Genomic DNA, 13,993 nt, shown 5'->3' with positions numbered 1-13,993 from the left:
GAACATTCCATTAGAATGTTGACGAACATTCCATTCCAGAATGGTCAGACATTGCTTTTAGAATGTTGGCGAACATTCCATTCTAGAATTGTCAAACATGTGATTTAGAATGTTGACGAACATTCCATTCTAGAATTGTCAGACAATGTGATGTAGAATGATCGCGAACATTCCATTCTAGAATTGTCAAAAATGTGATTTAGAATGTTGGCGAACATTACATTCTAGAACTGTCAGACATGCGATTTAGAATGTTGACAAACATTCCATTCTAGAATGGTCAGACATTGCTTTTAGAATGTCGGCGAACATTCCATTCTAGAATTGTCAAACATGTGATATAGAATGTTGACGAACATTCCATTCCAGAATCGTCAGACTTTGCTTTTAGAATGTTGGCGAACATTCCATTCCAGAATCGTCAGATATTGCTTTTAGAATGTTGGCGAACATTCCATTCTAGAATTATCAAACATGTGATTTAGAATGTTGACGAACATTCCATTCTAGAATGTTGACAAACATTCCATTCTAGAATTTTCAAACATTCAAACAACGTTATGGAATTCTGACGAACATTCCATTCTAGAATTGTCAAGCATGTGATTTAGAATGTTGATAAACATTCCATTCTAGAATGGTCAGACATTGCTTTTAGAATGTCGGCGAACATTCCATTCTAGAATTGTCAGACAATGTGATGTAGAATGATCGCGAACATTCCATTCTAGAATTGTCAAAAATGTGATTTAGAATGTTGGCGAACATTACATTCTAGAACTGTCAGACATGCGATTTAGAATGTTGACAAACATTCCATTCTAGAATGGTCAGACATTGCTTTTAGAATGTCGGCGAACATTCCATTCTAGAATTGTCAAACATGTGATATAGAATGTTGACGAACATTCCATTCCAGAATCGTCAGACTTTGGTTTTAGAATGTTGGCGAACATTCCATTCCAGAATCGTCAGATATTGCTTTTAGAATGTTGGCGAACATTCCATTCTAGAATTATCAAACATGTGATTTAGAATGTTGACGAACATTCCATTCTAGAATGTTGACAAACATTCCATTCTAGAATTTTCAAACATTCAAACAACGCTATGGAATTCTGACGAACATTCCATTCTAGAATTGTCAAGCATGTGATTTAGAATGTTGATAAACATTCCATTCTAGAATGGTCAAGCATTGTTATTAGGATGTTTACGAACATTCCATTCTTGAATTGTCAAATATGTTATTTAGAATGTTGACGAACATTCCATTCTAGAATGGTCAGACATTGCTTTTAGAATGTTGGCGAACATTACATTCCAGAATCGTCAGAAATTGCTTTTAGAATGTCAGCGAACATTTCATTCTAGAATTGTCAAGCATGTGATTTAGAATGTTGACGACCATTCCATTCCAGAATCGTCAGACATTGTTTTTAGAATGTCGGCGAACATTCCATTCTAGAATTGTCAAACATGTGATTTAGAATATTGACGAGCATTCCATTCTAGAATTATCAAACATGTGATTTAGAATGTTGACGAACATTCCATTAGAATGTTGACGAACATTCCATTCCAGAATGGTCAGACATTGATTTTAGAATGTTGGCGAACATTTCATTCTAGAATTATAAAACATGTGATTTAGAATGTTGACAAACATTCCATTCTAGAATTTTCAAACATTCAAACAACGTTATGGAATTCTGATGAACATTACATTCTAGAATTGTCAAACATGTGATTTAGAATGTTGACGACCATTCCATTCCAGAATCGTCAGACATTGTTTTTAGAATGTCGGCGAACATTCCATTCTAGAATTGTCAAACATGTGATTTAGAATGTTGAAGAACATTCCATTCCAGAATCGTCAGACAATGTTTTTAGAATATCGGTGAACATTCCATTCTAGAATGTTGACAAACATTCTAAAAAAAACATTTTTTGTCAAAAATGTGATTTAGAATGTTGGCGAACATTACATTCTAGAACTGTCAGACATGTGATTTAGAATGTTGACAAACATTCCATTCTAGAATGGTCAGACATTTCTTTTAGAATGTCGGCGAACATTCCATTCTAGAATTGTCAAACATGTGATTTAGAATGTTGGCGAACATTCCATTCCAGAATCGTCAGACATTGCTTTTAGAATGTTGTCGAACATTCCATTCTAGAATTATCAAACATGTGATTTAGAATGTTGACGAACATTCCATTCTAGAATGTTGACAAACATTCCATTCTAGAATTTTCAAACATTCAAACAACGTTCTGGAATTCTGACGAACATTCCATTCTAGAACTGTCAAGCATTGTTATTAGGATGTTTACGAACATTCCATTCTAGAATTGTCAAACGTGATTTAGAATGTTGATGAACATTCCATTCTAGAATGGTCAGACATTGCTTTTAGAATGTCGGCGAACATTCCATTCTAGAATTGTCAAACATGTGATTTAGAATGTTGACGAACATTCCATTAGAATGTTGACGAACATTCCATTCCAGAATGGTCAGACATTGCTTTTACAATGTCGGCGAACATTCCATTCTAGAATTGTCAAACATGTGATTTAGAATGTTGGCAAACATTCCATTCTAGAATTGTCAAACATGTGATTTAGAATGTTGGCGAACATTCCGTTCTAGAATTATCAAACATGTGATTTAGAATGTTGACGAACATTCTATTCTCGAATGTTGACAAACATTCCATTCTAGAATTTTCAAACATTCAAACAACGTTATGGAATTCTGATGAACATTCCATTCTAGAATTGTCAAACATGTGATTTAGAATGTTGATGCACATTCCATTCTAGAATGGTCAGACATTGCTTTCAGAATGTCGGCGAACATTCCATTCTAGAATTGTCAAACATGTGATTTAGAATGTTGACGAACATTCCATTAGAATGTTGACGAACATTCCATTCCAGAATGGTCAGACATTGCTTTTAGAATGTTGGCGAACATTCCATTCTAGAATTGTCAAACATGTGATTTAGAATGTTGACGAACATTCCATTCTAGAATTGTCAGACAATGTGATGTAGAATGATCGCGAACATTCCATTCTAGAATTGTCAAAAATGTGATTTAGAATGTCGGCGAACATTACATTCTAGAACTGTCAGACATGCGATTTAGAATGTTGACAAACATTCCATTCTAGAATGGTCAGACATTGCTTTTAGAATGTCGGCGAACATTCCATTCTAGAATTGTCAAACATGTGATATAGAATGTTGACGAACATTCCATTCCAGAATCGTCAGACTTTGCTTTTAGAATGTTGGCGAACATTCCATTCCAGAATCGTCAGATATTGCTTTTAGAATGTTGGCGAACATTCCATTCTAGAATTATCAAACATGTGATTTAGAATGTTGACGAACATTCCATTCTAGAATGTTGACAAACATTCCATTCTAGAATTTTCAAACATTCAAACAACGTTATGGAATTCTGACGAACATTCCATTCTAGAATTGTCAAGCATGTGATTTAGAATGTTGATAAACATTCCATTCTAGAATGGTCAGACATTGCTTTTAGAATGTCGGCGAACATTCCATTCTAGAATTGTCAGACAATGTGATTTAGAATGATCATGAACATTCCATTCTAGAATTGTCAAACATGTGATTTAGAATGTTGACGAGCATTCCATTCAAGAATTGTCAAACGTGATTTAGAATGTTGGCGAACATTACATTCTAGAATTTTCAAACATTCAAACTAAGTTCTGGAATTCTGACGAACATTCCATTCTAGAATTGTCAAACATGTGATTTAGAATGTTGACGAACATTCCATTCTAGAATTGTCAGACATTGCTTGTAGAATGTCGGCGAACATTCCATTCTAGAATTGTCAAAAATATGATTTAGAATGTTGGCGAACTTTACATTCTAGAACTGACAAAAATGTGATTTAGAATGTTAGCGAACATTACATTCCAGAATGGTCAGACATTGCTATCAGAATGTCGGAGAACATTCCATCCTAGAATTGTCAAACATGTGATTTAGAATGTTGACGAGCATTCCATTCAAGAATTGTCAAACATGTGATTTAGAATGTTGGCGAACATTCCATTCTACAATGGTCAGACATTGCTTTTAGAATGTCGGCGAACATTCCATTCTAGAATTCTCAAACATGTGATTTAGAATGTTGACGAACATTCCATTCCAGAATGGTCAGACATTGCTTTTAGAATGTTGGCGAACATTCCATTCTAGAATTGTCAAACATGTGATTTACAATGTTGACGAACATTCCATTCTAGAATTGTCAGACAATGTGATGTAGAATGATCGCGAACATTCCATTCCAGAATCGTCAGACATTGCTTTTAGAATGTCAGCGAACATTTCATTCATTCCATTCTAGAATGTTGACAATCATTCCATTCTAGAATTTTCAAACATTCAAACAACGTTCTGGAATTCTGACAAACATTCCATAATAGAACTGTCAAGCATTGCTATTAAGATGTTGACGAATATTCCATTCTAGAATTGTCAAATATGTTATTTAGAATGTTGACGAACATTCCATTCTAGAATGGTCAGACATTGCTTTTAGAATGTTGGCGAACATTACATTCCAGAATCGTCAGAAATTGCTTTTAGAATGTCAGCGAACATTTCATTCTAGAATTGTCAAGCATGTGATTTAGAATGTTGACGACCATTCCATTCCAGAATCGTCAGACATTGTTTTTAGAATGTCGGCGAACATTCCATTCTAGAATTGTCAAACATGTGATTTAGAATATTGACGAGCATTCCATTCAAGAATTGTCAAAAATGTGATTTAGAATGTTGACGAACATTCCATTCCAGAATTGTCAGACTTTGCTTTTAGAATGTTGGCGAACATTCCATTCCAGAATCGTCAGACATTGCTTTTAGAATGTTGGCGAACATTTCATTCTAGAATTATCAAACATGTGATTTAGAATGTTGACGAACATTCCATTAGAATGTTGACGAACATTCCATTCCAGAATGGTCAGACATTGATTTTAGAATGTTGGCGAACATTTCATTCTAGAATTATAAAACATGTGATTTAGAATGTTGACAAACATTCCATTCTAGAATTTTCAAACATTCAAACAACGTTATGGAATTCTGATGAACATTCCATTCTAGAATTGTCAAACATGTGATTTAGAATGTTGACGACCATTCCTTTCCAGAATCGTCAGACATTGTTTTTAGAATGTCGGCGAACATTCCATTCTAGAATTGTCAAACATGTGATTTAGAATGTTGAAGAACATTCCATTCCAGAATCGTCAGACAATGTTTTTAGAATATCGGTGAACATTCCATTCTAGAATGTTGACAAACATTCTAAAAAAAACATTTTTTGTCAAAAATGTGATTTAGAATGTTGGCGAACATTACATTCTAGAACTGTCAGACATGTGATTTAGAATGTTGACAAACATTCCATTCTAGAATGGTCAGACATTTCTTTTAGAATGTCGGCGAACATTCCATTCTAGAATTGTCAAACATGTGATTTAGAATGTTGACGAACATTCAATTCCAGAATCGTCAGACTTTGCTTTTAGAATGTTGGCGAACATTCCATTCCAGAATCGTCAGACATTGCTTTTAGAATGTTGTCGAACATTCCATTCTAGAATTATCAAACATGTGATTTAGAATGTTGACGAACATTCCATTCTAGAATGTTGACAAACATTCCATTCTAGAATTTTCAAACATTCAAACAACGTTCTGGAATTCTGACGAACATTCCATTCTAGAACTGTCAAGCATTGTTATTAGGATGTTTACGAACATTCCATTCTAGAATTGTCAAACATGTGATTTAGAATGTTGATGAACATTCCATTCTAGAATGGTCAGACATTGCTTTTAGAATGTTGGCGAACATTACATTCCAGAATCGTCAGAAATTGCTTTTAGAATGTCAGCGAACATTTCATTCTAGAATTGTCAAGCATGTGATTTAGAATGTTGACGACCATTCCATTCCAGAATCGTCAGACATTGTTTTTAGAATGTCGGCGAACATTCCATTCTAGAATTGTCAAACATGTGATTTAGAATATTGACGAGCATTCCATTCAAGAATTGTCAAAAATGTGATTTAGAATGTTGACGAACATTCCATTCCAGAATTGTCAGACTTTGCTTTTAGAATGTTGGCGAACATTCCATTCCAGAATCGTCAGACATTGCTTTTAGAATGTTGGCGAACATTTCATTCTAGAATTATCAAACATGTGATTTAGAATGTTGACGAACATTCCATTAGAATGTTGACGAACATTCCATTCCAGAATGGTCAGACATTGATTTTAGAATGTTGGCGAACATTTCATTCTAGAATTATAAAACATGTGATTTAGAATGTTGACAAACATTCCATTCTAGAATTTTCAAACATTCAAACAACGTTATGGGATTCTGATGAACATTACATTCTAGAATTGTCAAACATGTGATTTAGAATGTTGACGACCATTCCTTTCCAGAATCGTCAGACATTGTTTTTAGAATGTCGGCGAACATTCCATTCTAGAATTGTCAAACATGTGATTTAGAATGTTGAAGAACATTCCATTCCAGAATCGTCAGACAATGTTTTTAGAATATCGGTGAACATTCCATTCTAGAATGTTGACAAACATTCTAAAAAAAACATTTTTTGTCAAAAATGTGATTTAGAATGTTGGCGAACATTACATTCTAGAACTGTCAGACATGTGATTTAGAATGTTGACAAACATTCCATTCTAGAATGGTCAGACATTTCTTTTAGAATGTCGGCGAACATTCCATTCTAGAATTGTCAAACATGTGATTTAGAATGTTGACGAACATTCAATTCCAGAATCGTCAGACTTTGCTTTTAGAATGTTGGCGAACATTCCATTCCAGAATCGTCAGACATTGCTTTTAGAATGTTGTCGAACATTACATTCTAGAATTATCAAACATGTGATTTAGAATGTTGACGAACATTCCATACTAGAATGTTGACAAACATTCCATTCTAGAATTTTCAAACATTCAAACAACGTTCTGGAATTCTGACGAACATTCCATTCTAGAACTGTCAAGCATTGTTATTAGGATGTTTACGAACATTCCATTCTAGAATTGTCAAACATGTGATTTAGAATGTTGATGAACATTCCATTCTAGAATGGTCAGACATTGCTTTTAGAATGTCGGCGAACATTCCATTCTAGAATTGTCAAACATGTGATTTAGAATGTTGACGAACATTCAATTAGAATGTTGACGAACATTCCATTCCAGAATGGTCAGACATTGCTTTTACAATATCGGCGAACATTCCATTCTAGAATTGTCAAACATGTGATTTAGAATGTTGGCAAACATTCCATTCTAGAATTGTCAAACATGTGATTTAGAATGTTGGCGAACATTCCATTCTAGAATTATCAAACATGTGATTTAGAATGTTGACGAACATTCTATTCTCGAATGTTGACAAACATTCCATTCTAGAATTTTCAAACATTCAAACAACGTTATGGAATTCTGATGAACATTCCATTCTAGAATTGTCAAACATGTGATTTAGAATGTTGATGCACATTCCATTCTAGAATGGTCAGACATTGCTTTCAGAATGTCGGCGAACATTCCATTCTAGAATTATCAAACATGTGATTTAGAATGTTGGCGAACATTCCATTCTAGAATTGTCAAAAATGTGATTTAGAATGTTGACGAACATTCCATTCTAGAATGGTCTGACATTGCTTTTAGAATATCAGCGACCATTCCATTCTAGAATTGTCAAACATGTGATTTAGAATGTTGACGTACATTCCATTCCAGAATCGTCATACTTTGCTTTTAGAATGTTAGCGAACATTCCATTCTAGAATCGTCAGACATTGCTTTTAGAATGTTGGCGAACATTCCATTCTAGAATTATCAAACATGTGATTTAGAATGTTGACGAACATTCCATTCTAGAATGTTGACAAACATTCCATTCTAGAATTTTCAAACAACGTTATGGAATTCTGACGAACATTCCATTCTAGAACTGTCAAGCATTGTTATTAGGATGTTTACGAACATTCCATTCTTGAATTGTCAAATATGTGATTTGGAATGTTGACGAACATTCCATTCTAGAATGGTCAGACATTGCTTTTAGAATGTTGGCGAACATTAGATTCTAGAACTGTCAAACGTGATTTACAATGTTGACGAACATTCCATTCTAGAATGGTCATACATTGCTTTTAGAATGTTGGCGAACATTCCATTCCAGAATCGTCAGACATTGCTTTTAGAATGTCAGCGAACATTTCATTCATTCCATTCTAGAATGTTGACAATCATTCCATTCTAGAATTTTCAAACATTCAAACAACGTTCTGGAATTCTGACAAACATTCCATAATAGAACTGTCAAGCATTGCTATTAAGATGTTGACGAATATTAAATTCTAGAATTGTCAAATATGTTATTTAGAATGTTGACGAACATTCCATTCTAGAATGGTCAGACATTGCTTTTAGAATGTTGGCGAACATTACATTCCAGAATCGTCAGAAATTGCTTTTAGAATGTCAGCGAACATTTCATTCTAGAATTGTCAAGCATGTGATTTAGAATGTTGACGACCATGCCATTCCAGAATCGTCAGACATTGTTTTTAGAATGTCGGCGAACATTCCATTCTAGAATTGTCAAACATGTGATTTAGAATATTGACGAGCATTCCATTCAAGAATTGTCAAAAATGTGATTTAGAATGTTGACGAACATTCCATTCCAGAATTGTCAGACTTTGCTTTTAGAATGTTGGCGAACATTCCATTCCAGAATCGTCAGACATTGCTTTTAGAATGTGGACGAACATTCCATTAGAATGTTGACGAACATTCCATTCCAGAATGGTCAGACATTGCTTTTACAATATCGGCGAACATTCCATTCTAGAATTGTCAAACATGTGATTTAGAATGTTGGCAAACATTCCATTCTAGAATTGTCAAACATGTGATTTAGAATGTTGGCGAACATTCCATTCTAGAATTATCAAACATGTGATTTAGAATGTTGACGAACATTCTATTCTCGAATGTTGACAAACATTCCATTCTAGAATTTTCAAACATTCAAACAACGTTATTGAATTCTGATGAACATTCCATTCTAGAATTGTCAAACATGTGATTTAGAATGTTGATGCACATTCCATTCTAGAATGGTCAGACATTGCTTTCAGAATGTCGGCGAACATTCCATTCTAGAATTGTCAAACATGTGATTTAGAATGTTGACGAACATTCCATTAGAATGTTGACGAACATTCCATTCCAGAATGGTCAGACATTGCTTTTAGAATGTTGGCGAACATTCCATTCTAGAATTGTCAAACATGTGATTTAGAATGTTGACGAACATTCCATTCTAGAATTGTCAGACAATGTGATGTAGAATGATCGCGAACATTCCATTCTAGAATTGTCAAAAATGTGATTTAGAATGTTGGCGAACATTACATTCTAGAACTGTCAGACATGCGATTTAGAATGTTGACAAACATTCCATTCTAGAATGTTGACAAACATTCCATTCTAGAATTTTCAAACATTCAAACAACGTTATGGAATTCTGACGAACATTCCATTCTAGAATTGTCAAGCATGTGATTTAGAATGTTGATAAACATTCCATTCTAGAATGGTCAGACATTGCTTTTAGAATGTCGGCGAACATTCCATTCTAGAATTGTCAGACAATGTGATTTAGAATGATCATGAACATTCCATTCTAGAATTGTCAAACATGTGATTTAGAATGTTGACGAGCATTCCATTCAAGAATTGTCAAACGTGATTTAGAATGTTGGCGAACATTACATTCTAGAATTTTCAAACATTCAAACTAAGTTCTGGAATTCTGACGAACATTCCATTCTAGAATTGCCAAACATGTGATTTAGAATGTTGACGAACATTCCATTCCAGAATGGTCAGACATTGCTATTAGAATGTTGGCGAACATTCCATTCTAGAATTGTCAAACATGTGATTTAGAATGTCGGCGAACATTCCATTCTAGAACTGTCAAACATGTGATTTAGAATGTTGACGAACATTCCATTCCAGAATGGTCAGACATTGCTATTAGAATGTTGGCGAACATTCCATTCTAGAATTGTCGAACATGTGATTTAGAATGTCGGCGAACATTCCATTCTAGAACTGTCAAACATGTGATTTAGAATGTTGACGAACATTCCATTCTACAATGGTCAGACATTGCTTTAGAATGTCGGCGAACATTCCATTCTAAAATTCTCAAACATGTGATTTAGAATGTTAACGAACATTCCATTCCAGAACGGTCAGACATTGCTATTAGAATGTCAGCGAACATTCCATTCTAGAATTGTCAAACATGTGATTTAGAATGTTGACGAACATTCCATTCTAGAATGTTGACAAACATTCCATTCTAGAATTTTCAAACATTCAAACTAAGTTCTGGAATTCTGACGAACATTCCATTCTAGAACTGTCAAGCATTGCTATTAGGATGTTGACGAACATTCCATTCTAGAATTGCCAAACATGTGATTTAGAATGTTGACGAACATTCCATTCCAGAATGGTCAGACATTGCTATTAGAATGTTGGCGAACATTCCATTCTAGAATTGTCAAACATGTGATTTAGAATGTCGGCGAACATTCCATTCTAGAACTGTCAAACATGTGATTTAGAATGTTGACGAACATTCCATTCCAGAATGGTCAGACATTGCTATTAGAATGTTGGCGAACATTCCATTCTAGAATTGTCAAACATGTGATTTAGAATGTCGGCGAACATTCCATTCTAGAACTGTCAAACATGTGATTTAGAATGTTGACGAACATTCCATTCCAGAATGGTCAGACATTGCTATTAGAATGTTGGCGAACATTCCATTCTAGAATTGTCAAACATGTGATTTAGAATATTGACGAGCATTCCATTCTAGAATTGTCAAACATGTGATTTAGAATGTCGGCGAACATTCCATTCTAGAATTGTCAAACATGTGATTTAGAATGTTGACGAGCATTCCATTCAAGAATTGTCAAACGTGATTTAGAATGGTGACGAGCATTCCATTCTAGAATTGTCAAACATGTGATTTAGAATGTTGACGAACATTCCATTCTAGAATTGTCAGACATTGCTTGTAGAATGTCGGCGAACATTCCATTCTAGAATTGTCAAACATGTGATTTAGAATGTTGACGAACATTCCATTCCAGAATGGTCAGACATTGCTATTAGAATGTTGGCGAACATTCCATTCTAGATTAGTCAAAAATGTGATTTAGAATGTTGATGAACATTACATTGTAGAACTGTCAAACGTGTTTTAAAAGGTTGACGAACATTCCATTCTAGAATTGTGAGACAATGTGATTTAGAATGATCATGAACATTCCATTCTAGAATTGTCAAACATGTGATTTAGAATGTCGGCGAACATTCCATTCAAGAATTGTCAAAAATGTGATTTAGAATGTTGACGAACATAACATTGTAGAACTGTCAAACCTGTTTTAGAAGGTTGACGAACATTCCATTCTAGAATTGTCAGACAATGTGATTTAGAATGTTGGCGAACATTACATTCTAGAATTATTAAACATGTGATTTAGAATGTTGACGAACATTCCATTCTACAATGGTCAGACATTGCTTTAGAATGTCGGCGAACATTCCATTCTAAAATTCTCAAACATGTGATTTAGAATGTTAACGAACATTCCATTCCAGAACGGTCAGACATTGCTATTAGAATGTCAGCGAACATTCCATTCTAGAATTGTCAAACATGTGAATTAGAATGTTGACGAACATTCCATTCTAGAATGTTGACAAACATTCCATTCTAGAATTTTCAAACATTCAAACTAAGTTCTGGAATTCTGACGAACATTCCATTCTAGAACTGTCAAGCATTGCTATTAGGATGTTGATGAACATTCCATTCTAGAATTGCCAAACATGTGATTTAGAATGTTGACGAACATTCCATTCCAGAATGGTCAGACATTGCTATTAGAATGTTGGCGAACATTCCATTCTAGAATTGTCAAACATGTGATTTAGAATGTCGGCGAACATTCCATTCTAGAACTGTCAAACATGTGATTTAGAATGTTGACGAACATTCCATTCCAGAATGGTCAGACATTGCTATTAGAATGTTGGCGAACATTCCATTCTAGAATTGTCGAACATGTGATTTAGAATGTCGGCGAACATTCCATTCTAGAACTGTCAAACATGTGATTTAGAATGTTGACGAACATTCCATTCTACAATGGTCAGACATTGCTTTAGAATGTCGGCGAACATTCCATTCTAAAATTCTCAAACATGTGATTTAGAATGTTAACGAACATTCCATTCCAGAACGGTCAGACATTGCTATTAGAATGTCAGCGAACATTCCATTCTAGAATTGTCAAACATGTGATTTAGAATGTTGACGAACATTCCATTCTAGAATGTTGACAAACATTCCATTCTAGAATTTTCAAACATTCAAACTAAGTTCTGGAATTCTGACGAACATTCCATTCTAGAACTGTCAAGCATTGCTATTAGGATGTTGACGAACATTCCATTCTAGAATTGCCAAACATGTGATTTAGAATGTTGACGAACATTCCATTCCAGAATGGTCAGACATTGCTATTAGAATGTTGGCGAACATTCCATTCTAGAATTGTCAAACATGTGATTTAGAATGTCGGCGAACATTCCATTCTAGAACTGTCAAACATGTGATTTAGAATGTTGACGAACATTCCATTCCAGAATGGTCAGACATTGCTATTAGAATGTTGGCGAACATTCCATTCTAGAATTGTCAAACATGTGATTTAGAATGTCGGCGAACATTCCATTCTAGAACTGTCAAACATGTGATTTAGAATGTGGACGAACATTCCATTAGAATGTTGACGAACATTCCATTCCAGAATGGTCAGACATTGCTTTTACAATATCGGCGAACATTCCATTCTAGAATTGTCAAACATGTGATTTAGAATGTTGGCAAACATTCCATTCTAGAATTGTCAAACATGTGATTTAGAATGTTGGCGAACATTCCATTCTAGAATTATCAAACATGTGATTTAGAATGTTGACGAACATTCTATTCTCGAATGTTGACAAACATTCCATTCTAGAATTTTCAAACATTCAAACAACGTTATGGAATTCTGATGAACATTCCATTCTAGAATTGTCAAACATGTGATTTAGAATGTTGATGCACATTCCATTCTAGAATGGTCAGACATTGCTTTCAGAATGTCGGCGAACATTCCATTCTAGAATTGTCAAACATGTGATTTAGAATGTTGACGAACATTCCATTAGAATGTTGACGAACATTCCATTCCAGAATGGTCAGACATTGCTTTTAGAATGTTGGCGAACATTCCATTCTAGAATTGTCAAACATGTGATTTAGAATGTTGACGAACATTCCATTCTAGAATTGTCAGACAATGTGATGTAGAATGATCGCGAACATTCCATTCTAGAATTGTCAAAAATGTGATTTAGAATGTTGGCGAACATTACATTCTAGAACTGTCAGACATGCGATTTAGAATGTTGACAAACATTCCATTCTAGAATGGTCAGACATTGCTTTTAGAATGTCGGCGAACATTCCATTCTAGAATTGTCAAACATGTGATATAGAATGTTGACGAACATTCCATTCCAGAATCGTCAGACTTTGCTTTTAGAATGTTGGCGAACATTCCATTCCAGAATCGTCAGATATTGCTTTTAGAATGTTGGCGAACATTCCATTCTAGAATTATCAAACATGTGATTTAGAATGTTGACGAACATTCCATTCTAGAATGTTGACAAACATTCCATTCTAGAATTTTCA

The sequence above is a fragment of the Chaetodon auriga genome, chromosome 20 (assembly GCF_051107435.1).
Source record: "Chaetodon auriga isolate fChaAug3 chromosome 20, fChaAug3.hap1, whole genome shotgun sequence".
Classification (NCBI taxonomy): domain Eukaryota; kingdom Metazoa; phylum Chordata; class Actinopteri; order Chaetodontiformes; family Chaetodontidae; genus Chaetodon; species Chaetodon auriga.
This window is presented reverse-complemented; position numbering follows the sequence as displayed.